This window comes from Triturus cristatus, chromosome 7, assembly GCF_964204655.1.
Source record: "Triturus cristatus chromosome 7, aTriCri1.1, whole genome shotgun sequence".
In the NCBI taxonomy this organism is placed as follows: Eukaryota; Metazoa; Chordata; class Amphibia; order Caudata; family Salamandridae; genus Triturus; species Triturus cristatus.
This window is the reverse complement of record NC_140590.1, coordinates 1,035,412,961-1,035,440,472: the sequence shown is the minus strand read 5'-3', so window position 1 is coordinate 1,035,440,472 and position 27,512 is coordinate 1,035,412,961.

Below are 27,512 nucleotides of genomic sequence, written 5' to 3'. Positions count from 1 at the left end.
ATGTGCCAATTTTCACATCCAATCTCATCACACATAATGAATTAGATTTAAATTTTATCTCAGATTTTGTTAGTTCACGACCAGTACTATTTTGGCACTCGGTCTGGACAAACAAATCCGCGCTACTCACACAAGAGATAATAACTGATTGTTTAAATTGTGATAGGGGGCTGAAGATCCCGTGGATATCTTACATAAACACAAACCTGCGAGAAATAGGCATGGATAATATTTTTATTAACCCTACACATGCCAGTAAAATTAAAAAATTTGAATTAAAAGAGGCACTAAGCGCACTGTTCTGCCAAAAAAGACTTAGGAGGGAAAAAGAGAAACCAACAGTTATAAGGTATATGGAAATAGCAGCCACCAGAAATCCCTTCCCATTATATCTTACTATACAATTGACAAACTGGGAAAGAAGTCTTCTATGTCGCCTGAGGGCTGGGACTATTAGGTATCTTTTAAATTTCCCTTTGGGGTACCAAGAAACTGCACTTATGACGAGCTGTCCCTGTAATGGGCAAAGTAAACAAAGCGATTTGCACTTCTTTTTTCTCTGTAATTTTTACTTAATGTATACAAAGCGGTTCTTAATCCCTTATTTTAAAAAATTTAGACCAATTAGTTTAACCAAATCTTATGAGGTATTGTTAGCACTTGGAAACGAGGAAATAATCTTCCGTGTTTGTAGTTTTTTAAAAACAGCTGTCTATGCGCGCAGAACTATGGAAATGTAAATAATGATGTATTTTAACTCATATGTATTATTGGGGAATTTGTTTTTTCTTTGATGTGAATATATGATGTGCTTTTATGAATTGTTATAATTCGAATAAAGATTCTTTGAATTGAATTGAATTGACTGTGAGAATGTTAGATGTATCTACTGAGCCACATCTAAAACAAAATGAACTTAAAAAAACGTTAATTTAAGGAAACAATGAAAAGAAACATCTCATGGTACCCTACTTTGAGGCAAGAGTCCAGTAAAGAATCAAATGGAGTCACCAGCCTTCTCACATGGAGCAGACAATCTCTCAGTCAAGCCACCTTCATTGCAGAAGAAGTTGGTGAGGGGCCCACAGCAGGAGTGGCCAGTGCTGGTAAGAGTGGTGGGGCGGTGTGGGAGGATTGGGGGCGGGATTTGACAGAGGACCATGAAGGGAAATTAAATAAATAATTAATTTTCCCTCACCGTCGTCTGTCAAAATCCCTCCGAACGAGCCCCTACGCACCACTGCTCTGACCTGCACGGGCTGTGGCTGGCCCACAGATGTTTGCTAATTATTGTTGGGGCTCAGGCTAATTACTCAGCAGCTTGTCTCCAGCTTTGTGCTAAGGCATTCAGTAGGTTCAAGGCACTGGGTCGGTTCCTTTGTCTTCTTGGGCTGGCTGGAGGGTTCCGCAAACTCAATGTAGCAACAGCAGCAGGGCAGTCCAGCAAGGGGCATTCAGGGTCAGTCCTACACATGAGAAAATGAGCAGCATTAATCTTCCCACCTGGTCAATACAGGCCCAGGTCCAAAGGATGTTAGTCAGATGCAACTTATAGCTCTTAAGACACATAGTTCAGCAGATGCCTCATGCCAGCCAGCATTGAAGAACCCTTACAATTCAAGGGCAGAGCCCACTGGGCTAGCTTATTCTTCCCCACTTAGAGTGAAGCCTAAGTGGATAAGCCTCCCACAGGCCCTGCAGAGGGCTCTACCTATGTACAGGTACCCTCTGCCTAGCTTCAGGGGCCCAGGTACAACCATCAGGGTTTTGCCTGGATCAAAGTAATGTGGATCATGCCCATACATGCCTTCATCAAAGTAAGAGCAGAAGGATGGAATTCCTTTTTTGCACAAAGGTAAATGATCATGATCGACAGGTGAGTTTGGACTGCAGTGAAGCAGTTTACAGTAATTCACCTATTGAAACCTTTCAGGCTGTTGATATCAGAGATGACAGACTGTAATGTTCCCAAACATTATGGGGCCGATTCACAAAGGGATTTTACGCCTTGTTGGACTTGGCCCTTCTGGCAGGTTCACCCCCGAGACTTTTCGCTTTTTATTGGTAACTTGGAGTAATGGATTTTGGTTTCTGCGCACTTTACCGCTGTGTCCCAGGGTAAAGTGCGTGCGTGTGTTGAGGTTGGCCTGCCCTCCCATAGGAATGCATGGGAGAATGTATGTGTCCCTGTAGTTCCTGATGCGTGGGGTGTGCAGGCCCGTGTTTGGTATGTGCGGACTCGTGGGAGTGAATGCTGCGCGTTGATGTGTGCAGCGTGCATGTACCTGGTGTGGAAGTGCCACTTCTAGAAGTGGGCACTTCAGTGTGCAGTCTGAAATGTGTGGCTTGTCTGGCGATTGGCTGGTGAGGTCAGGTGACGGACCAGGGAATTCCCCAGAGTCAGGAGGAGTCACCCAGTGGTGAATGGGGAGTTAGCATGTTGATGGCTGGGGAGGAGTGTACCTGGGTCCTGAATAGGACAGGGATTCCCCCACACAATGCTGGCGCCGGCCCCTGTGGTGCGTCTAATGACCCTAGCCCTGCCAGTGAATAGGGAGAGGGGCTGAGCAAAACAAAGTGCTCAGGAACCTGCTGGAACTGGTTCGCCCCTTCCCTGCACCTTAGACAAAGCCTTGTAATGTATAAAAAGGGGCTGTGTCCCCACAGAAGTTGTTCTCTTCCAGGATCCACTTGAGGGGGGGCCTGCTGCTGCTGGGCGCCAGGAGAGACCGCCACTGGGGACTGCCTCCCTGCTGGAGGGCCCTGTGAGCTGGCTCTGGGCCCAGCCTTTGCCCCCTGCTCTCTGAAGGACCTTTTTGGTGGCTGGACATTGCTTGTAGCGCCTGGGAGCGCTTTCTGGACTTTATAGCGCTGGGCGCGCTGTCTTCCTGAACTTAGCTACCTTTGTAGCGCTGGAAGCGCTGGTTTACTTTATAGCGCTAGGAGCGCTGTGATTCTGGTAGCGGGTGCCCACCCCGCGATTCTGCCGTGTTTGAGTCCGCTTGCGGGTGCCCACCCCGCTTATTTGCGTGTATTGCGAGGGAGCCTACCCCTCTTATCGCCGGGAAAATCACCGCTGCAGCCCGGGCTGAAACCGGAAGTCAGGCGGGTTGAGGGCGGGCCTCCGGGACACCCAGAACAGGAAGCAGGAGGGCGGGAGCCTACCCCGCCTCCTGCCAAGCACCGCGGTCGCAGCCCGGTCGAAGAAGTTAGGATCCAGGCGGGAGCCTACCCCGCGCTGGACTGAGAGGAGAAGTGCGGCCGGAGCTGATGCGGAGGGGGCGCGAGGCACATTGTCGGTGCCTGCCCCTCCGCGTTGCAGAGAAGCCTCGGAGCCTTCCCCGGAGAGCGGAGACGACGCGGGAGTCCCCCGAGCAGCCGGTGAGTGCCTAGAGGGCTGGGGGACTCCGCGCATCTGCTGGGGGGTGCAGGGGGGCTGTGCTCACGAGCCCCGTGAGGCTCCAACGACGGGGGCTGAGAGTAGTAGAGCCTGTGAGGCTCCCAGAAGGCATTGTTCGTGCAGAGCCGGTTGCGGCTCCAACGAGGGGCGCTATATTTCCTCAGAGTCCAGGGTGACTCCAACGAAGGGGGGACACCCGTGGGCATGCTAGGGCGGCCCCGGAAGGCAGTGGGTCGCCCCAACGTGTTCGCGAGCCCAGCGAGGCTCCAACGTCGCAGTACAGTACCAGTGCAGAGCCGGTTGAGGCTCTAGAGGGCAGTTCGTGTTTTAGAGCCCAGGGAGGCTCCACGGGAGCGACAAGAGTTGTTTTCCAGGCACAGGGGTGCCCACGTTTACTTTCTCCAGCTGCCCAGCACTTAGTGGGCAGCTGCATCGTTTAGGTTGGGGCCCTCGGAGTTTTGGACTGTGCCTCCTGCGCAGCCTTGACCCTGACTTGTTGAACGCAGGGCGTCCTAGCCCCTACCAGGCCAGTTGGCCAGGGACTGCCACAGGTGGTGGCTCCTAGGAGTTCTTGCGCAATTGGTACTTTTACACCTCTGAATGTTTCATGCATCATGTGTTTCCTTTGCTCTGCACCTCTGAATGTTTTCCTGCATCATGTGTAACGTTCTCTTACCCCTACAGGTATTGTGATACGTAGGTGGTTGTTGCTTTCTCCTAGTACAGGTGGTGCTAGTGAGGTTCTAGTTCCCTGCGTGACAGTCTCCTAAGATAGTTAGGGTTACGTAGGAGGTACTTCCCCGATACCAGTGAGTACTGGTTGTGTGCTATACAGATTATATTTTTGTGCTACAGTGATTTTATATATTTTGTGTGCTAAATATCTAAAAAGTGCTAATTCCTGACAGTGGTCCAGGTGGCCCTGTCTTGTACATAATCCCTTGTAAATTCTGCCCGTGCCTGTTGGCACATTGTAAAGTGTGTGTTTTTATCTAATGTGTTGTGTATAATACAAAGGTTATTTTTATAGAATACCTTGTGTGGAGTTTCCTTTGTGGTGGGCCTTGGGTGTTGTTGCTGGGTGCGCGCGCAAACGCTTTACACATCGCCTCAGAGGTAAGCCTGACTGCTCGTGCCAAGCTACCAAGGGGGTGAGCAGGGGTTATCTTTGGCGTGTAACTTCCTTGCCCTGACTAGACTGGTGGTTTCTGCCTGACTTTGGCGCAAGCTTTAGCCAACCGGAAATCGCCAGGTCTAACATTGGTGTTCAGCGGTGGGATTTGGACTTGCGTTTGCGCTGTACCGCAGCAGCGGCTGGCTACACCACAAAACTCTGCATTAGATAACCACATTTTAGGGATTATTGTTTTGAAGTTCCTTTATTTCTTCTCCTGAAGGTATCATTGTGTAATTGTGTCCAGTACATTTGTCCCCCGCCCTGCGCCCAGAGTTTGGTACCTGTGTCACGTGGTGGTCAGGTTGAGGGATCAGGGGTGGTAGAAACTGCCTTACCAGTCCGAGGGGAGGGTTGTGTGTGGATGGTGTGTGGGGCATTAGACAGTGAGTGTGAGTTCTCCAGGATAGAGAGCTCACTGAAACCTTTTGTGAATTGTGTACTCCTGTGTAGCTCCGACCCCCAGGTTCCTTGTGTTGAACTCGTCTCAGGAACGTCCGCCAAAATGGAGCCTGCTTTTAACTTCTGTGGTCTGTTTAGGTACAGTAGGTTGGAGCTGGTAAGGTTCTGTGAGGAGAGAGACATAGAGGTGGGTGAGTTAGATACCCAGTCCAAACTGAGGGACAACCTGATCACTTGGCAAAAGGTTGAGTGGGAGCGAGAGCGCAGCGAGGAAGATAGGGCCCGGGCCGCACGCCGAGAGGGTGGTGGGTCTGAGGGGAGCCCTGAGGAATCTGAGGGGGAGGAAGGTTACCTGACAGGGACGTCAGTAGAGAGTGAAGACCCCATAGATAGGGAGTCCCTTGCTGGGTCCAGTGTCAGGAGCAGCACCCCATCCCTTTCCCTGTCCCCAGAGGAGTGGGTGGATAGGAGGGAAGAGAGGGAGCATCAGCTGGCCATGGAGAAGCTCAGGTTAGAGCATGCCTGGGGGATGGCGCAGCTGACGATGGCAGAGAAAAAGCTGGAGACCGAGAGGGTCTTAGCGCAGGAGAGGATGGCGGAGGCTGAGAGGGCCTTCGCCAGGGAGAAATCAGTGCTGGAGAGTAGATTATCGCCTGCGCGCAGTCGTAGTTTTCTGGGCTCCCCAGGGAGGGTTGAGTCCAGTGGTGGCAGCGAAATAGAGTCCCGTGCGACAAGTCCCACTCCCAGTTTCCCCAGTCTGGTACCTGTTTCCCAAGAGGAGGAGTATAGGTTGAAGTTCAGGGGCAGTAGAAAACCGTCTCACCAGCCGTGGGGGTTGTTTGTGGATGACTGTCATGAGGCACTGTGGGACTGGCTGGAGGTCAACACGGAAGAGGATTTGGATATAGTGCTCAAAATGATTGTCAAAGAGCAGATGCTCAGGAGTTGTTCTCCAGGGTTGCGCCAGCACCTGGTGAGGTATGACTACTTTTGTCCTTGGGCGCTGGCCGAGGAAGCGGAGCGCTGGGAAAGCGCTAAAGGTTCTCTGGAGTCATTAGGGAGTGACTCAAGTGGTGGTTCAGGTACCTTCCAGCCCAGCGTGGTGGAAGAGGCTCCGTGTAGCCCAGCTAGGTCCCAGTATAGCGAGGAGGGTGTAGGGGCTTACGGCCTGGCTCAGTGGAGCGGGAGTAAGTGGGTGACTGAGGGTCCCCAGACGTACGAAACCCTGCCTCAGGACTTGGGTGGTTTCAGGAGGGAACACCAAGTTGGGGACCTAGGCTGTCCTGTTAGCCCATTTGAGGAGGATCACCTAGTGAGTAGAGGACCGGGAGCGCCTGTAAACAGGGCTCCTGTGGTTCTAGTGTCTGGCAGTACCGCTCCAGTAGGGAGGGTACAGAAGTCCAGCGGGAGGAGTGGCATGGGGCTGTGTTCCCCGGTGGAGGAGCCAGTGGGTCAGAGACCAGCCGGGAGGGCTGAGTCTCCTAGAAGTGACCATGGCGACTACACGTCTGGCCTGGGGGATCTTTGCGCACTGTCAGGTGGACAGGGGACGGGAGATCTGCGCCAGGCAGACGGTCATGCAACATATGAGGCATATGTTACCCTCGGGGGGATGGTGTGTAAATCCCCAGAAGTCCTGGAGTGCCAGGCAATTATTCCACCGAAGGTTTTAGACCGGAGGTTGGAAGGCCAGGTTCAGGAGCAGCCTGACCTGAAGGGTCTGCCTACTGTAACCAGTGTCCTGACCGGTTCTTCTTCCAGAGGGGCCGCCCCAGTTGGTAGGGAGCAGGACTCTGGAAGGGGGTGCAGAGGGTGGGAGAGCCCACCTCTGACCCCGGTGCAACCTGAGGGGTTAAACCCTAGGTTGGTAGACCAGCTCTCAGGGAGGGGTCCTGAGCTGGTTGGTGAGGTATGTTACGAGGGTGCCTCTCAAAGGAGGAGAGGGCGGAACCCCAGGAGAAGAGGTAGGGGGAGGAGAGCCTCACCCGTGACTTTTGGTCAGCCTGAGGGTACGGACCCTAGGCTGGAGGATCAGTGGCCGTTTGGAACTGCCCTGATGAGGGGTAGAGTGGAAAATGGTCACTATGTGCCAGGGGTTACTACCCCCCACTCTGTAGTTAGGCAAGGACCAGTGGCGCCTAGGTGGTCTAGGGCCTGGTCCTGGCCACGGACAGCTGAGGAGTACCAGGGGGGTAGCCCAGTTGGTCCGCCGAGTTTTTTCAGAGGAAACCCTGCGAGTTCAGAGTGGCGTAAACCCGGAGAGTGTCCCTGCCGTTGCGGGCCTGCGTCCGTGTTGTATCGCCCCAAGCAGGGAAGACCATCACGGTGGTGATTGGTCTACCCTGCGTTTTGGCTGGAAGGGGGTTGTGTTGGACTTGGCCCTTCTGGCAGGTTCACCCCCGAGACTTTTCGCTTTTTATTGGTAACTTGGAGTAATGGATTTTGGTTTCTGCGCACTTTACCGCTGTGTCCCAGGGTAAAGTGCGTGCGTGTGTTGAGGTTGGCCTGCCCTCCCATAGGAATGCATGGGAGAATGTATGTGTCCCTGTAGTTCCTGATGCGTGGGGTGTGCAGGCCCGTGTTTGGTATGTGCGGACTCGTGGGAGTGAATGCTGCGCGTTGATGTGTGCAGCGTGCATGTACCTGGTGTGGAAGTGCCACTTCTAGAAGTGGGCACTTCAGTGTGCAGTCTGAAATGTGTGGCTTGTCTGGCGATTGGCTGGTGAGGTCAGGTGACGGACCAGGGAATTCCCCAGAGTCAGGAGGAGTCACCCAGTGGTGAATGGGGAGTTAGCATGTTGATGGCTGGGGAGGAGTGTACCTGGGTCCTGAATAGGACAGGGATTCCCCCACACAATGCTGGCGCCGGCCCCTGTGGTGCGTCTAATGACCCTAGCCCTGCCAGTGAATAGGGAGAGGGGCTGAGCAAAACAAAGTGCTCAGGAACCTGCTGGAACTGGTTCGCCCCTTCCCTGCACCTTAGACAAAGCCTTGTAATGTATAAAAAGGGGCTGTGTCCCCACAGAAGTTGTTCTCTTCCAGGATCCACTTGAGGGGGGGCCTGCTGCTGCTGGGCGCCAGGAGAGACCGCCACTGGGGACTGCCTCCCTGCTGGAGGGCCCTGTGAGCTGGCTCTGGGCCCAGCCTTTGCCCCCTGCTCTCTGAAGGACCTTTTTGGTGGCTGGACATTGCTTGTAGCGCCTGGGAGCGCTTTCTGGACTTTATAGCGCTGGGCGCGCTGTCTTCCTGAACTTAGCTACCTTTGTAGCGCTGGGAGCGCTGGTTTACTTTATAGCGCTAGGAGCGCTGTGATTCTGGTAGCGGGTGCCCACCCCGCGATTCTGCCGTGTTTGAGTCCGCTTGCGGGTGCCCACCCCGCTTATTTGCGTGTATTGCGAGGGAGCCTACCCCTCTTATCGCCGGGAAAATCACCGCTGCAGCCCGGGCTGAAACCGGAAGTCAGGCGGGTTGAGGGCGGGCCTCCGGGACACCCAGAACAGGAAGCAGGAGGGCGGGAGCCTACCCCGCCTCCTGCCAAGCACCGCGGTCGCAGCCCGGTCGAAGAAGTTAGGATCCAGGCGGGAGCCTACCCCGCGCTGGACTGAGAGGAGAAGTGCGGCCGGAGCTGATGCGGAGGGGGCGCGAGGCACATTGTCGGTGCCTGCCCCTCCGCGTTGCAGAGAAGCCTCGGAGCCTTCCCCGGAGAGCGGAGACGACGCGGGAGTCCCCCGAGCAGCCGGTGAGTGCCTAGAGGGCTGGGGGACTCCGCGCATCTGCTGGGGGGTGCAGGGGGGCTGTGCTCACGAGCCCCGTGAGGCTCCAACGACGGGGGCTGAGAGTAGTAGAGCCTGTGAGGCTCCCAGAAGGCATTGTTCGTGCAGAGCCGGTTGCGGCTCCAACGAGGGGCGCTATATTTCCTCAGAGTCCAGGGTGACTCCAACGAAGGGGGGACACCCGTGGGCATGCTAGGGCGGCCCCGGAAGGCAGTGGGTCGCCCCAACGTGTTCGCGAGCCCAGCGAGGCTCCAACGTCGCAGTACAGTACCAGTGCAGAGCCGGTTGAGGCTCTAGAGGGCAGTTCGTGTTTTAGAGCCCAGGGAGGCTCCACGGGAGCGACAAGAGTTGTTTTCCAGGCACAGGGGTGCCCACGTTTACTTTCTCCAGCTGCCCAGCACTTAGTGGGCAGCTGCATCGTTTAGGTTGGGGCCCTCGGAGTTTTGGACTGTGCCTCCTGCGCAGCCTTGACCCTGACTTGTTGAACGCAGGGCGTCCTAGCCCCTACCAGGCCAGTTGGCCAGGGACTGCCACAGGTGGTGGCTCCTAGGAGTTCTTGCGCAATTGGTACTTTTACACCTCTGAATGTTTCATGCATCATGTGTTTCCTTTGCTCTGCACCTCTGAATGTTTTCCTGCATCATGTGTAACGTTCTCTTACCCCTACAGGTATTGTGATACGTAGGTGGTTGTTGCTTTCTCCTAGTACAGGTGGTGCTAGTGAGGTTCTAGTTCCCTGCGTGACAGTCTCCTAAGATAGTTAGGGTTACGTAGGAGGTACTTCCCCGATACCAGTGAGTACTGGTTGTGTGCTATACAGATTATATTTTTGTGCTACAGTGATTTTATATATTTTGTGTGCTAAATATCTAAAAAGTGCTAATTCCTGACAGTGGTCCAGGTGGCCCTGTCTTGTACATAATCCCTTGTAAATTCTGCCCGTGCCTGTTGGCACATTGTAAAGTGTGTGTTTTTATCTAATGTGTTGTGTATAATACAAAGGTTATTTTTATAGAATACCTTGTGTGGAGTTTCCTTTGTGGTGGGCCTTGGGTGTTGTTGCTGGGTGCGCGCGCAAACGCTTTACACATCGCCTCAGAGGTAAGCCTGACTGCTCGTGCCAAGCTACCAAGGGGGTGAGCAGGGGTTATCTTTGGCGTGTAACTTCCTTGCCCTGACTAGACTGGTGGTTTCTGCCTGACTTTGGCGCAAGCTTTAGCCAACCGGAAATCGCCAGGTCTAACACGCCTCGTAAAGTTTTGAGTGCGGAATCTCCACACTCAGGATGGAGTCTCCAAACTGTAGTGCTCAGTGAAGAGACCCTGCCCCGAGTGCAGAGATTCTGCACTTGTTACTTTATGAGTCGTAAGTCCCTTCATGAATCAGGCCAAATTTCTTTAAAAACAAATCTGTCTCAGGTTTTTGGATTCCTCATAGACCAGGTGGTCAATAAGCAACTCCCCTGGTAGAATTATGCACCCCACAAACTGTAACTAGCTGCCACCAGAACGGGCAGAGGGTTTCAAAGGGCACTACCCTCTGTGCTACAAGGACAGGACAGCAATAGGCATTCTTCTCATTCTGATGGCACTCCAAAGGTGTCCCTGGGAAGCAGCAGGTCTGCTGGCTGAAGGGGGCCCTTTGAGATTAGGGGTCTGATAAACTTTGCCAACTAGAAAATAATCCCAGGTAAAGCCAGGAACAGGTTTAAAATGGCAGGATAGCACAGTCACACTACTGGCCTTTGACTTTCATTCCTACACCTCACATTGGGGTTGCTTTAAGAAGTTGTTAGATAAATAACCTTCTGTTTTGCCATCCACTGGGTAGATCCCCATCATTGCAGCCCCTGAATTTCTGCACCCAGTTTCGAAATGTCACCTGTTCAGCTCACACAGAATTCAATGCATGCTCTAAGGATGCTAACATAGACCCGGGCCAGCTCAACACATGCACAGACTCTACAAAAAAGACACAAATTCATCACCAGCCCAGCCTTTTAATGGACTGAAGTCATGCAGTGATACCTACGTAGAAACTGGGACATTATCTTCATGGATTAAGAGGCCACTGAGGCACCATCATTGTAATGCCAGCGATATTAGAAAAACAAGCATTGGCATAGCCAATAGGTCTCGCCTTTGGGACCTTGTAAGTGTTTAGCCATGCAACAGTTGTTGTTGCACCAAAGAAATTGTGCTGCATAAATAAATACTTATAATGTCCCAAAAGCGAGACCTATTGGCTATGCCAATGCTTGTTTTTTGTAAAAAAATAGATGCTTGTTTCTATTTCTTTACTTTTGCTATAATCGCGGCACCAGCGCTTTATTTTTAACATTAAAAGTAAAGCGCCGGAGCCGCGATTATACCAAAGGTAATTGAAACAAGCATCTATTTCTTTACTTTCGCTATAATCGCGGCACCGGCGCTTTATTTTTAACACTAAAAGTAAAGCGCCGGTGCCCGTTTATAGCAAAAGCGCCTTCATGAAGTACAGTACCCAGGAGACATATGGTGGCTGCGCGCGTTCATGCGCACATGCACGCAGGCTTTAGGCCAGCGGCTGCAGCACTTTGAAAATCCCCTTACAAAAATTCGAGCAACAGCGCAAGCGCTGTTTTAGGCTCGACCTAACCATGGGGAACATTTTTGACTGCTCCATAGGCCCTTCCTGGCAAATGGCATTGTGGTGTCATTTTTAGAGGCCTTGCAGGTCATTTTCAGAGGTGGGGTTGTTCAGCACCTGGACAACTAGCTACGTGACTGAGGGTTTTACGTCTAAGTACGTCAAACAACCGGGCAGCTTCTAGTACACAACGAGGCGGCACGTCAAGCACCTGGGCATTGCCGGCAGGGTCTGCTGTTGAATGGTTGCCGCCGGGAGTATTCCATTCAGGGATTCGGGATGTTAGCCCCTTACTCTTGCACCTGTGAACATCAATAAAAGGGCTGAGAGTCTTCAAACCCGATACTTCATGTACTAGCAGCCCCTTGGAATGAGTGGTGTCTGCTAATGCAGCATGTGTGTTATTTCAGCACTTGGACAGCTCCCTGTGCGCAAAGCTGGAAATGGAAATACCAAGGTGCAGCTGTTCACTGCCCCAGAATGTTTGCTACTGTGGAGTGCTGGCACTCTCTCCTATTTTGCATGCCTGCTGAAATAATGCTATTACTCTATCCTTCACACTGAGGAAGTGCAGTCACTTAGTGCTTGAAACTGTGTGCCCATTTAAAGCACTTTCTCTGCGGACAAAGTCTGTCCGCCCGTTAATTGTGCAGCGGGGCAGCTCCAGGGAAGATCAAGAAAGGGCCCATTTCCATATCGTGAGCATCTGCCCAACTCTTTGCTAGTATGGTCTAGAGAAATGGATTCCATCTGCTGTAATATGCCCACTAGGGTCTGAAAAAACAGACCATGACACAAACCAGCTCCGCACAGGCACCTTGGAGTGTCAACACCACAGGCACTCACTCCGTGGCCTTGCGTTCTGGGTGCCATTCTAGTTTTCTCTATCGTGGAACTCAGACAGGGTTGGATTGGGGCAACAATTAAGCACGGGCAGCCAAAAATAAGTGGGCCACATCTTTGGATCACAAACTTTTGTAATAAAATGCTTTGTTACGATCATGAAGCTAAGTGTTGGCAAATGTGGGGTAATTAAAGTATTCTAAGGCTTACAGACTCAATAATTAAATTTGAAATCACATTCCAATTGAAAAATATATATCTTGGGAACTCAGAATTATGAAAATTACTAGGAACTCATGCTTAATTGCTTTTCTATCTATAAGGTTGCTGTGGATGTTTTGATTAATATCTGCCGGGAAACAGTAAATGGCACAGACCTTTTGCACACACCCTGGGCTTTGAGATATTTATTTTTATACAGTACTTAAGAGACTGGTGAAAGGTGTATCTGTTTTTGTTTGTTTTACTGCTAACATCACGAATAAATTCCAAAAAAGGAATGATGCTAGTGTGTAAATTTAAAAATAAATGAAAAAAATAGTGGCACTTTCCTCAAATACATGCAGTTTTATATAGCATTAAATTGGCCCAGAGGTATTGGAGTGCTTTACAGACATTACAGACAATCAGATTATTTTTTTGGGGCTTGTGTAAATTAGTGATTTTCCCAGGATCACAGGATGTGCTGAGGCTGAAAGCGGGTTTTATGGCAGGCAAAGAAAAACAGCAGAGACTAATTTGTATGGAAATGCCTGTTCCTTGCAGGGAAGTGAAACAAAAATAACTGAAGCAGGCCATCACCAAGCCCCACCATTGGCTCTGGTGCTTTCTCCGGCCCCAGTCCCCTTCAAAGCCACTGCTAATGGCTTCCCATCAGCAGCTCCTTGAGGCCACTGTCACACTTGGAGGAAGCCAGGGGGCAGACACGCCTCATGCAGTGAAAGCCACCAGAGCAGTCCATTGTCATTCTGCCTCTCACAGTGTGGCAGCCTGACCATAATGTGCATCAGGCCAGGCTTATTATATGTATGCAAAGGTCTTTGATGTTGTGGCCTTGCGGAAGAGACTGAGACTGTGATCTCCACCAAAGAACTGGTCTCAACCAAAGGCTAATCAGCCGGTGACCAATTGCCCACGTTGACAATCTGAGGCTGTACTCAGAATGCAGAAATCAACTTTTCAGACGTTTCTTGTATTGGGATTGGGTAATTCTTTGATCATAATTTTAGAAATAAAAAGACTTGCCAATGCTAGAGCGGGTAATGCAAAAATGTTGAATACCCTCCCAATTTTGCATGTTTACTAATTAGATTCATTGATTAATTATAATCAAATTAATGGATTGAAGTGGAAATAATTAATCAACCTTATTAATGACTGAAATACACGTGGGATTGCTTTGCATGACTTTATTAAATTGTAAACTAAAATATGTACGCATACTAATGATAGACAATTTGAATATTGCATGATATATATCGCTTTTGTGATGTATTTGTGATTTGTGCTTTATCTTGTAAGTATAAAATCGCTTGAGTGTTGCTTATTGCTAGATAAATACACACACATATGGGCATTAGTAAGGGAATAACATTTATTTAGTCATTTCTATGTATTAATTACGTTTTGTGTTTCTTTTGCTTAAGTTGACCATTTGGGCCTGCCACAAAATGGCTCTCTCTGGTACATAACCTGACTGTCGACACTGTATGAGGCTTGGGTGAAGTGCGCCTGCGCTGACGCCAGCTACAGTGGCCTCGTCATGACCCTAACCAGACTGTACCCTTCAAGGTTATCCTGGGAAGCAAGCCAGCTTTTCAGAAAAAACAATAATGTGCTTCTAAAAAACAGGAAAAAGCAAGATTGATTACATCAGAGACATTATTTTGGTGGGAATCCTGTCAGACGATTTTGATTGACCAATCAGAAGAACTGAAAACCCGTTTTTGTTACAATTTGTCAATGATTTTTACTATAAATTATGGTAGAATAGAGAGGTTGGTGCGGGTTCGTTTCTGGCCTTTCTCGATTTCCTGACGTTATGCTGACGGAGAGGACGGTGACACTGCAGGACAGCTGTTTCCCTGAATCTTTGACGGACTGAATTAATGCCCAAACTCCTGATGAACTGAATTTACTAAATTTGATGGGCATAGATTTGCGAGACTGCCAGATTTGACATAGAGGACGACAATTAGACAGAATAGGTAAATATGAATGGCGACTTGATTAAATGAATGATTTAATTTGCATTAATTAGATAAAGATTGAATTGAATAACTACAGAAATGAGTTGGGTTGTTTATTCATTGAAAATGTGTTAACGAAAAGGTTAATTAGAGAATTAGAAATCCACCTAAACCTGCAACTAACTGATCCGTCCCGATTTATGAGAGGAATACTAAAGGTGAAGTTCAGGGCCTAATGAGTATTAGAAGGTTGTGTAGATTTGTCACTCATTAGGGTAAAAAGTGGTATTTCCTTTCATGCCAGCGTTTGGAAGATAATCGTCTCCTAAGAAACACAGATTGATGGTGTGTGAATGTTGGTGTTATGGGCCCCACCAGCAAACGTATGGATAGTGTGTGTATGTGAGATCTTTGGTCTGTGACAGAGGGAGGGATTTTGCACTCCACGCTGGAGCACCAACATGCTTGTACTTTGTGCTGCCAATGCTGCAGAACGTTAATAGTTTCAGCTCCTAGATCACAGCATAGAGGTTAGCTTGAACCTGGATTGAAACTGAGGGGCATATTTGCAAGCCCCTATCACCACAGGAATGCTACTTTTAGTGACGTTCCTGCAGAGATATGTGCTTCGCCTTATTAACAAGGCAGCTTTAAGCCACTTAACGTAGCTTAACGCTGCCTTGTAAAGAAGGCCCCCTTTGACGCTATACTTAGGGCCTGATTCTGATCCCGTCCGGAAAGCCCTCCATATGGCTCTGATCCGGAGGACTTTCCAGACGAAACGTGCTCTAGGCGTCCAAGCAAGCGAGTGAGTACGATGCATCCTTAAGCATACGGACTCGATTCGCTCGGACTTCCATTGAAGTATATGGGAGCCTGCGAACAGACGCGTACACAGGCGCCCATTGCAGGAAATAGGTGGTCAGGGAAAAGCATACACCCTATGGCGGGCACCCATGGTGCCCGTCACACTGTGCAAGCTTGATTCCCTGGATCCAAGCATGGGCACCCCCCCGTGACCAATTGGGAGGGTCACGGGAGAAGGGGGGCCTGCTATGGCTCCCCGAAGTACGCTTCCCAGAGCTTTTTCGAGTTGGAGGCTGTGACTTGATCCAGCTGCTCGACGCGTGACACATACTTGAACACCCAGATATTGGACCCATTGCGCTGCACGAGTCGATCATGTTGTAGTCGTTCAGAGGGCTTCGCTGACAGGTACGAGTAACTCGGAGCGCAAGGCGATATTCGCATCATACTTGCTCGCACATACAGCGATACGAGTCATTCGGAAACCAGGGCTTCGATTCAGACTCACTCGCTACAGACCCCGTGCGGAGCCCTTCCGAGCGAGATCGGAATCGGGCCCTTAGCATGAAAGGGGTGGGCAATGGGTGTTACGGTGGGCGTTCCACTGCTACACCCATTGATTTTGACCCTGCCTCATATTTACAAGGGCGGCATAGATATGAGGCAGCACCAAAAATAAGACCAGGGAAAACTTGGTCTTAAACAGGCGCGAGGAGAAAAGTTTAATTTTCCTAGTTTTAGCTGTTTCCATGTGTACTGTGTTGTGCAGCACACATAGAAGCAGCAAAATGCCTTTCATTGTTTATGTGCTGGAAGATGTCCCTTCCTTCACATAAAAAAATCAATAAAAATTGAGTTTTTGCAACTTTTATGTGTGCTGCATTAAGCACCACACATGGAAGTTTCGAAACGCCATTTAAAGATTGTTATTTGTGGGAAGGGACACCTTCTTGCACATAAACAATCTTCCACTCAATGCAGACACCCTTGCACTATGGTGCAAGTGTTTCTGCATTGGCGCTAGGCTGCTAACTTTAGTGCCAGGGCAGTGAGGAGCTAAGGGCTGCACCATATAAATGTAAATATGGTGCAGCCCTTCGTTTCAGAATGTGGCAGAGTGTGGCATTACGCCAAGGAGGCTAACGCTACACTACGCCACTTCTCTAGTAAATATGCCCCTAAGTTTGATATTTTTACTGTGAAACCTAGATTTTGAAGATCCAAATGTGTCTGGATGAAAAGTATAGGTGTGACTCTAGGAAGTGTCTCTATAAAGTGCTGTTGTTTAGGGGAGAGTGAGTAGGTACTGTCCTCTAGGATAGCAGTTCTTAACCTGGAGTCAGCCAACCCCTGGTGGTTCGCAATGCCTACACAGGACCATGACTGTTTAGGTAAATTAAACAATTTTAGCAAATATATAAAATAAACACTCATCATTGTGAGGATTTACATACCTGGGGATCCTCTCCAATTGATCCTCCCCCTGGTTGTCCTCTCTATGGATCTTCCCGATGATGCAGGACCTGGAAAAGTAAAGAAAACAAAGTTAAACAGAGACACAACACAGTAAAAAGAAACTGTCTCTTTAAATAGGCATGCAGAGTTAACCAATGGGAAGACGACTGCTGGACGAAAAAGGAAGCGCAAACCCCGGAAGAGGAAGAAAGGAATGAGGACGCAAGGCCCCAAGAGGACAGTGCAGAAATGAAAGAAGAATGATGGAGTGCCTGGAATTATCCCGCCGTGTGGAAGACATGTCCAGTTAAACAGGAGCCCAGCACGGAAGCCACCTTCTCAAAGACCCTGAAAGGACCATACCGAGAGACGGAGGACGTAAAGTTGGGCCCGGAGGAATGGTGAATTGCCCCCAAGGTTGCTTACTAGCTCCGGCAACTCAGGAGAGTTGCGGCAGAGAGGGTGAGTACCTGGATCAGATTGGGGATTTACCGGGGAGAGGGCAGAGGGAGGAGGGTGCGGGACACAGGCGGTGTTGGTGGAGAGTATCATGGGGGTGGAAAGCCTATACTTTCTTTCATCATAGCCTTAAAGAAACACTAGTATAAAGTGAGCTAGCAAGGACTACAAGTCCGATAATGTTGTGGACATCCGCGATTTTTTTTTAAAATTATTAAATTTATTTTTCATACTTTTTGGTCCTTCGTGAACCCCCTGACGAACGCTAGGGGGTCTGCAACTCTCTTCGTTGCCCCCTTTTCATGTTATCAACCTTTGTTTTTCAGTGCAAGAGACAGAAAATGGCGGCCGATACTTTCTAATTTCGACCGATTCGAATGTTTACAGTCATGTAACCACCAATCAGAATTGAGCTCGCGCACAGCACCGTACGCGTACGGTAAGCTTACCGCAAGCGCACGGAGCGCGCTTACAGATATATATATTGATTTAAATGCTATTTTCTCAGGACCTACTGAACAGATTTACACCAGACCTGCAAAAGGCACATCCCTGACCTGAGGACTACCTCTCTGCCCAATTTCAAGTAATTCTGTTCAGCCGTTCGGGCTGTAGCTCGGACTAAAGGTCATATGGGAAAATGCATGGGGAAAACGCGTTTTGGGACCCCCCTTTTTTCTCAGCCCCCGCTTGATGAAACCCCCCGAGACTTTCAGGGTAGGAGCGGAGCGTAGCGCCCCATTAGTTTTGAAAAATTCGCGAGGATTCGTCAACCGGCGCCAAAGTTATTCCAAATAGAATGTTGCGGATTTCCTATGGAAACACGGTCCTAACTATAACTATCTACTGGCGACCGCCAGTAGATATATATATATATATATATATATATATATATATATATATATATATATATATATATATATATAAATATATTCTTTTTTGTCTTATATCATGTCCTCTGTGTGCTGAAAGGAGAAAATAGCGAAACAGGACATAAAAAAAGGAGAAGGGGCATGTATGATTTCTCAGATTTCAAGTGAATGCCAAACCAGTCACACTGTAACCCTGAAATACTCCTTCTGTGCAACATAACCAGCAGAGGAGTTGGTGCCGGAAACTCCCAGTATTTCCTCTGAAACTCTTACTTACTGCTCGTTTCTTTTCCACCAAGAATCCAGGAATCCAGCCACACCCGAAGACCGAGATGGAGAAGAGGAGACAAAAGAATGGAGAACATAAATTGAAGAGATTCTGTTTTGTGTTGACATCTATACATATAAAAATCACAATTCTATCTGAATAAAAGACATCATTGCAAAACAAGATAAGCCACTTCACCTTTACACACGGCTCATTCTCCTAAAAGTATCACAAGCAAAAACAAAATTGAAAATTGAAAAATTGAAAATGTTCTGTAAATATCAATGAAATTGCCTCACAGCCCCAGCACAATTCGCCCCTTTGCATCCTGGTAAATGCACCACACAGTTCAAACTAACTTCAAAATTTGCTGGAGTTTTTCACCAAAGTTGGTGCAGACATTGCTGTATATCTCTAGATACGTGTTTCTGGGTTGAGCCCTTCATCAGTAGAGACAGCAGTATTAGAGAGCAAAGAAAAATCATCTGGGGTTGCTGCCAAGTTCCTCTCAGGTCAGGTACCATGAACTGCATTTACCATAATGCTAAGGGGCGAACTGTGCTGGGAGGTGAAGCAGTGTTCTCCCACCCCTTTCTGTTTGAAATAAGAGGCTTTTAAAAAAATGCATTGCTTATTTTTTTCTTTGTGTTTTGCTTTTATGGCCTTCTGGCCAAATAAACTTTATTTGACTTGACTTGAAATAAGAGGCTACAAATTAATTTGGCATCCTTAACTTGCTTTGTGGGAGCAGTGCAGGTACATCAAACAGAATCTAGTATAAACAATTGGTGATCACAAGTAAAGTACTGCTGTGCTCCAACAACAAAAAAGCAGGACAGAAGATATAAACAATCAATGGCAAAGCCACAAGGTTTGGAATTGGCTGACAGCCTTTTGGCAATTCTTGCTTTTTCCTGTCATAGTTTTTGCAAAACTTTATTGTTTGGGAAGCTGCCAGGTCCTCGTCAATTAAGAAAGAAATTTGCTGATGGCAAAATATTTTCTTGGTTTAAAAACTCCCCTCGTTATCATAGTAGTTCCTAGCACTGAAGGGAAGTACTTTGTGTGTGGATGTGATGCTTATGAAAGGGATACATGCTGTAACTTACAGTGAAGTCTGCCAATGGCTAACGTGGGCTGACCCATAGCTCATGATGCAAGCTGAAGTGGGTGGAAGAAAAATGTGAATGATACAAATTAGACTAATGGATGACATCTGGCCAAAACCTCCTATAAGTAACTAATCTATACACTTAACTTTACTAAAATCAAATGGTTTGGGGTAAAATAAGACCAAAAAAAGCCAAGTGGTCATACATTGGGTGCCAGACTCTTGCCTTTGCAAATGCCATCTCTTTTAATCTCTATTGCAAATAGAGTGGATTGAAAAGGTAGATAAATCAAGAGGATTGCAAGGATAGATAGACAGACAGAATGGCATGCAGGCAGGCAGGCAGTCAGGCAGGCAGGCAGGCAGGCAGGCAGGCAGGCAGGCAGGCAGGCAGGCAGACAGACAGACAGACAGACAGACAGACAGACAGACAGACAGACAGACAGATAGATAGATAGATAGATAGATAGATAGATAGATAGATAGATAGATAGATCCGTAAGCAAACTAGAAATCCTAACAAGCAGGGCATACAAACTAAATTTGTTTACAAGTATAACTGAAGTCCTCAATTAAAATACACACCAGCATGACATTCATGAGTGCAGTCATAAACGCACTTTATTGTCTGCATACGAAAAAGAGGCTAATTTTACAAAGAATATTTTGAAATGGATACAATCTGGTATGCTATTAAAAACAAAAGTCACCCCAAATGGAATTTACAACAGCATTAACAGGAGACAGGATCTGATGAAGCTGGAAAATGCTCTGTGATCAGATAACACAACAGACCAAAAGATGAAGAGAGCTGTACGAAAGACCCTTTAAGTAAGCGCATTATACATATATTTTTTTGGTAAATTTTAAAGGTCTTGGCTAATACCAGACCTAAAAAGATAAAGTGATATGCTACATATTGCTCTGTCTTTTGAAAATCAATCCAAATATTGGAAAGCACCAACCTTCCCATTAAAATTGAAGTTCCAATTTAAAAAAAAAACTAATTTGGTTGTGATTGTAATAAAACGGTGTTATTTCTGTATTCGTTTGATGTATACTGTTCTCTGTAATTGTGTGCCTTGTTTTGGGGTTCAATCAATTGAGATTGCCTAGGAAGGGGGGCCCTAGCTGCCAATACTGATTCATTAGGGGTCCACAGAATTCAATTAATTCAGATCAGTTGCTCTAGAAGGAGGAGGTCATTTAGCCCTGTGGCTTTTAATTCTATTTTAAGAACAGTTTATTGCACAATTTATACAGCACCCTACCGAGCTTTTTTTTACTGTTGTTATGTCCTTCGTTATTTTGAGCATCGTATCAATATGTGAAGCATAATGCACTTTACTTAGTCGACCCAATTGTTTCTGAATGATGGGCAGGTTTTCAGTAATCAATGCACCTTATGTATATGTATATATTTGTGAACAGTGGCTGTGACACTAAGAATAGCAGTTCTACTTAAAGCACAATCTGGCACATGCATCATGCTAGGATTTTGCGAGTCCTTAATTGCGAATATTAAGGATTCGCAATTATGGACTGGCAAAATCCTGTGCATGTAGGAATCGCTATAATAATAGCGATTCCTACACATTCCTTATTTGCGACTCGCAAATAGCGAGTCGCAAATAAGGAATAGCTTCCCATTCATTCCTATGGGCCTGTAGGGCCATAGGAATGAATGGGAAATCGCAAGAGCAATTTGCGAGTACCAATTGGTACTCGCAAATTGCTCATGCAATTTCAAGGGTGCAAGGGTGTCAAAAGGACACCCTGTTGCATCCCTGAAATTGATCTGTGCACAAATGTTGCGCACACACATGTCCCAAGGACATGTGTGTGTGTAACCAACAACTTTGAAAAATGCACTTTAGTGCATTTTTCAAAGTTTTTGCAAATTACCATGAAGTTCAACTTCATGGTAATTTGCGCCCCCTCGTAGCGAAATCGCTACTTCAAAGTGCTTCTTGCATTGCATTTAAGGAATCGCAAAACGCGATTCCTTAAATGCAATCGCAATTTGAGAACTCGCAATTTATTGCGAATTCTCAAATTGCGAGGTCCTTGACCCTTGATGCATCGCAAAAGCTAATTTTGCGATCGCAAACAGCCGATTTTTGCGAATCGCACAATTTGCGATCGCAAAAAGCTTTGATGCATGTGCCAGAATGCTCTTTCTCCAGCTGGCTTCAATTGATGTTAAAGATAAAATACCGACATTGAGCTTACATTTTTTTTATATTGTTGCAAATTGTCATGATTTTAAACAAGTGGACACAATTAGACTTACTTACTTACTAATTTTTTGTGCAAATGTAGAGGAATCCTTCTCCCATATCCTCTGTATATGAGAAAAGCTGCTCGCGCTAAGATTGTTCTGGTTAGGCCCACTATAGTGTACCCTAAACATCAGCACTTGTCAAGGTGCCGTGCAAGCATGTTTGAGAGGTGAACCATCTCAGTCAGCTGCTCAATTTCTGAAATTAACAAATCTGCTTTAGCATCTTAGTAAAAGTGGTGGACATTGATGAAAGTAGGTTACTAATATCACCTCTGTATGCCCACACATAAATATGTTGCCTATAATCTTGCCCTCTTGGCATGGGACACCTCTAGAACATTAACTGGACTCCAAGTAGAGTTGGCACTGGGAAAACGATCTTGCAGTGTGAGGTGAACTGAGCACTCTACGGTCTTCACCAGGTCATGTAATAATATCAGCAGCGCAGGCGTTTTAATTACACACTCTGCTAAAAGCTTTGCACTTTGACTTTTCACTAGAGGTGAATAGAGTACTTTATAATCTTCTGGTGGTCAGGCATCAATATGACCTTTTGATTTATTAATATACTGCTAAAAATCTTGCACTTTGTTTAGGTATTAGAATCGAACTTTGCATCAGAGGCCAAGCTAGCACTTCAGGTATCCCGCGCTGAGTATTTTATTTTCTTCTAAAGTGCTACTTTTAGTCATTTTAATTGAAAAGTATTGACTTTTTGACTGTTTGACAATTGCACTTTTGGTTTTCTCCTTTTAGTGCTTAAGCTTTTATAGTGTGTGTTTAAGAATCCAGAGCTCTATTGTAATGATTGTAATTAATTATTCAATAGTCATCTATTTATTTTACTTACTTGAGCACCGTGGGCTACTGGTGGACAGTGATCCTACATTTAGGGAATTGCAGATGAGAAAAACTCCCAAAATTGATCAACAGTAATACTTTTCATCTTTTTGATTTACTTTTTTATGGAATAGGCACGGAAGTCTACTGCATCAGTGTGGGTGACACAGGAAGAGCACAGTCTTTCTAGGTACCGGGACATTGGCCACTTCAGGAGGAATGTTTTTTGTCTAATGCAGAGTGCTGTGTCCATCCAAACACCCACCGTATTTCTTGATCCAAAGTGCATCAGCAGTCTGAGAGATATAGACCTGCAATGACTGTCCAGTCATAGGATATGCTCTAACCGCATGTCACTCTCCATCAAAGACTTTTGAACATACCGCGCCAGATATGATGTGTGTGTTTACACAATTTTCCTGGAAGTAGAAAAAGATAAAAGGCAATCATGCCTCCATATCACCCTGGTGTAAACAATGATCTGGCTCTGAGGTTGTGGCAGGAACTACAGAGTAATTCACTGCCAGCAGTAATGGTGTTGTACAGACTTTAAGGCATAGATATCCACCTGCTGTTGACAGTCTTAAGGTCCTCGTTTTCCACACAGGTAGGTGTTTCCTTTTGCTCTCCATGCTGGATGCTGTGGCCTTCTGCAAGGTGTCCATCATCAGAACCTACTGGTGAATCTGCCACTGGGTTAGAACTGAGTCTGAGAGAAGCTCAAGCTGAAAGCAGAGTGTCATGTGGTTGTGGTAGTGGTCACCACAATCAGGGGTGCATGGGTTTAGATTGTCTTTCTACACATCCTGATCAATTCTTTTCTGGTCGTCCTATGCCACCTGCTTCCCTATAGGATTAAAATGTGGAAAACACAAAGCAGAATATTATATTCCAGTACAAATTAAAGTAGCGAAAGCCAGAACAGGAAGCATGGGTCGAAGTTGGAATTAGGGAGAAAGGGGGACTTCAAAAAAGATGAAGTGCGTAAAGGAGAGCGGAAAAGAGGTAGGCGGGTGGGCAACAATGGGTGGAATAGAGTGAAAGAAATGAAACTGAAGAAAGCAGAAAAAGTAAGTTAAAAAATAAATGCAGTACAATATTTAATAAATCACAAAGAGGTGTGATAGGGATAAGATGAGAAACCGCGAAGAGGAAGGCAGAAAAAAGACATAAAAAGAGGAGAGGGGAGCAGAGATGATCGAGGGATTGCAAAGCATAGAAACAGCGTGTAAGTACAATAGTGGAAAGTGACGAGAGTAGAACAAAGCAGACAACAATAAAAACAACAACTTGCTTAATTTAGTAACCTAAGGAGTGTATATGAGATACATTAAAGAAAGTGTGGCACACAAAATTAATAAGAGGGGCACTACAGAATGGACAGAGAGGGATAAGAAGGAAGAAGCAAGGACAAGATCGGAGAAGAGAAAGAAGTAAAATAATAAATTCGAATGGAAGTTTAAGAAAAACGAAATAAAGATTAAAAAATAGGCGACGCTTGGAATTTCAGGAAAGGAAGAGCATTGCTTTTACTTTTAAATTGTGTTGCTAGCGTGACCCCCAAACTCCTCTCTTCCAGGAACTTGTAATGAAAAGTCAAAGCCAAATGTACTCTTTTATGGATACATTTCACAGGTCTAATTGGACAGATATTTTGCGCTGCACAAGAAAGCCCACACAAGAGCCTGCAAGGGTTCCGTCAAAGGGTGTTCACCTCCCGTCACATCCCCACTTGAGTCCCATCATGGGCTGCACAGTTGGAGCTCTGATCCACTTTACGGGTTCTGTGCATTCCACACAGGATATCACTGGATCAACACAGGAAGCTGAAGTGGCAGTGAATGCAGGACTCAATGATTCTACCGTTCCGCGTCGAGGGACAGAGGGTCTCATTCGTTCTATTTGTTATGTAAGCACTTGAACACCTCCTTGCTTTCACTAATGGTATTCGTTGCTAGTAATTTAGTGCCTGGGAATCTCGTTCCCTCATCCTAGGACTGAGGATCAACATTTCAGTCCTGTACAACTCTTTGTAATGTACACAGCGTAATTTGTTGGGAAAAAAAGAAAAGGTGCAGGGGTCAACGACTCTGCTGAATGGCAGGGTTGTAAATGCCAAAGCTGTTTGTTCTTGACTGCAACTCATGCCTTCCTACCCCCCATACTACACTACCTCTATCTTTAAATCACTCTTACAACTTCTTTTTCCTCCAGCCTTCACCCCTTTGGCTTTGTTTTTCTGTCTTTCTTTTACTACTTTTTTCTTGCCCTTTCTTCCTTTCTCTTGCTGTGGGTCAAAGTCCTGGAACCCAATAATGAGTGCTGGTGTCCACTGCAACCAAACGCCAACCAAGTTTAGTCAATGATATTGAATAAAGTAGTACCATTTTAGGTCTCAGCTAGACAGCGCATGCACTGTCTCGAAGAGACATGTTGGGTTCTCTCTGTGGGCTTACAGGACGCCCATCTCCTACCATTGGTAAACTTCAGCAAGGCTCTCATTTTCCTTGATGCCATTCATCATGGCATGTGGACATCATGCCCTCTTCTTGTGTTTGGCCCTCCCATAGAAAATTGCCCAAGTACATGTCTTTACACTGCTCCAGGTTTGTGGAGCTATTTTTTTCTTTGTTTTCAAGTACTCCGTAGGAGTACTTGTGTTTCCAGGCCGTCTCCCTTGTACACATACACACATGCCACTAAAATGCATGCAAGTGTACATAAAGGAATGCATTTCTTAAAAAGTTGTTCAAAGACGAACAGCACTTGTTTATTTTATTTTTTTTGCACGATCTGATGGTATTGGAGTGCTCACTTTGTCGTCCGTCGTGCCATATCGCGAACACAAGCTGATGGTAGTGGAGCACTTTAAGTGCTCACCAGTTGCATTACACAAAGACACATTCATGTTTGTCACTGATCCTGCTTCAATTAAGGTTTTTTGTTCCGTCTTGGTTTGCACATCTTCCCATGCCCTCCTGCATCCCTGCTAGACCCGTCCCCCCACTAACTCCCTCGTCGCTGCTGCTTTTTATTTTATTTTGGCACGATCCAATGGTATTGGAGCACTTGTCCATCCTCCATCTAGCCAATGGTATTAGAGCACTTTAAGTGCTCACCAGTTGCATTACATAATGACACATTAATAGTGATAGGCAGGGGGAACAGTAAGTGATTTGCCCAGAATCACATATTGTTCAGCTGACCCCGAGATTCAAACCTGGTTCTCCAGTTCCCCTGTTGACAGCTCTGGCCATTACACCACATCCTCACTTCACTTCCGAGCTCATTATCTGTTTCTCACTATCACTTCCACAGTTGTTCATCAAGACCCCATCAACACAGAACAAGCATTGGTAAAGTCAAAAGATCGTGGCAAAGCCCCAGCTATTGGCCTTGTCAATGTGAATGTCTTTTAGCCATATTGTCTAGCAGCACGTGTGCTGTTCAGCATGGCTGAAAGTCACTGAAAAAAGCGCTATGATGGTGCCAGCACAGGGCACATCATAGCGCCTTTTTGTTTTAGGAGAGGCAGGACAATAAACACAACATGGGGGGCAAAGTGAGTCCGCGTCAGCTCTGCATCTTGTAATTCTGGCCTTTCAGTAAATTTCAGCCATGCTGAACAGCAGATGTGCTGCTAGACAACATGGCTAAACAACATTCCCATAGACAATGCCAATAGCTCGGGCATTGCTGAGACCTATTGGCGTTGCCAGTCAGTGGCGTAGCTAGAGGGGGGCGGTGGGGGCGGCCCGCCCCAGGCGGCACTATTTCGGGGGCGGTAGCGGCCGGCGCTTGCGAGACACTAGTGGTTCTTTTCTATTTTATCATTTCGATTTAGTCGGTAGACTTTATTTTATTTGCTGTCCCCAGCTTAATTCAGCTGTCCTGGAATAACCATTAATTGGACAGACGGGTCCGAGTCTGTTCTCACTTTGGAGCATTTTTTGACCTGATAGATATATTTCCCGTAATCTGTTGTTTATGGCCATCACGTAGGTTACTCTTCATGCAGCACGTTTATTTCCACGTTACGCAGTGTTGGCGTCAGTCGAGGATGTCGAGGTTATGCAGTCATGGAATTAATCTCCCGGTAAACCGCCGTTTATATCATTTTGTGTGTTTTGACGGATAGAAGTTGGGCAGTTTTAACTCTGACCCCCCGGCTTATTCAGTTTCCCTTTTCAGATACTCCCGTTCGGAATAATTAATACGGGGAGCAAGTACACCTTCCATGCTTGTGATTAGTGGAGCAATTAAAACGGGCCAGCCAGTGAATGTTTTCACTCGGGACAAGTGATTGAGTTTTTCCCTTGTTGTAAAATAAGTAGGTATATACAGAGGTTATGAAAGACCCTTTTTGCTTTAAATTAAAAAAAATTTAAATTACTTATGCCCATGCCTTCATGAGTTGCCTTTATTGCTTTTCAGAAGAGCACCTCTCTAGTTGTGTCGTGCCCCTGGAACCTTCCCGTATTTGCATTCTCTAACAGTACCATCTGCGATTTTTAGAGGTACCTACATACAGAAGTACTCTGTATTTCAACTTGCTCTTTTCTTTCACCCTAATGATTTTAGAAGCACTTTATTTCGGCAAGAGTTGTGGTACTTAGGAATTTCAAGGTCTTAATCTCTTTCTTTGAATCTTTTTTATTCTTTGGGCTTTTCTTGATGGGTTAGTCGCTTTACACAGTGAATTCCGACATGGCGATATATGAGTTATTAGAATATCAGCCTGTCTTTATACACGCTCTGCACTTTTTCATGCTCTGTGTTGCCTACAGGAGTATTTTCAGTGGTATGAATTTTCTGCTGGTCAGTTTTTATGATTAGCTATATCTCCCACGAGAATCAATTTGTATAGATTTGTATATAAGTGTATTTATGTAAATATGAAGATCTGTACCTTATTGTGTTTTAGGTTTCCTTTGCGCCCCAAGTCCTGATGAGGCCTGGATGAAAAGGGCTGAAACGTGCCGACATTATCATAAAAGAGAAGCCCAC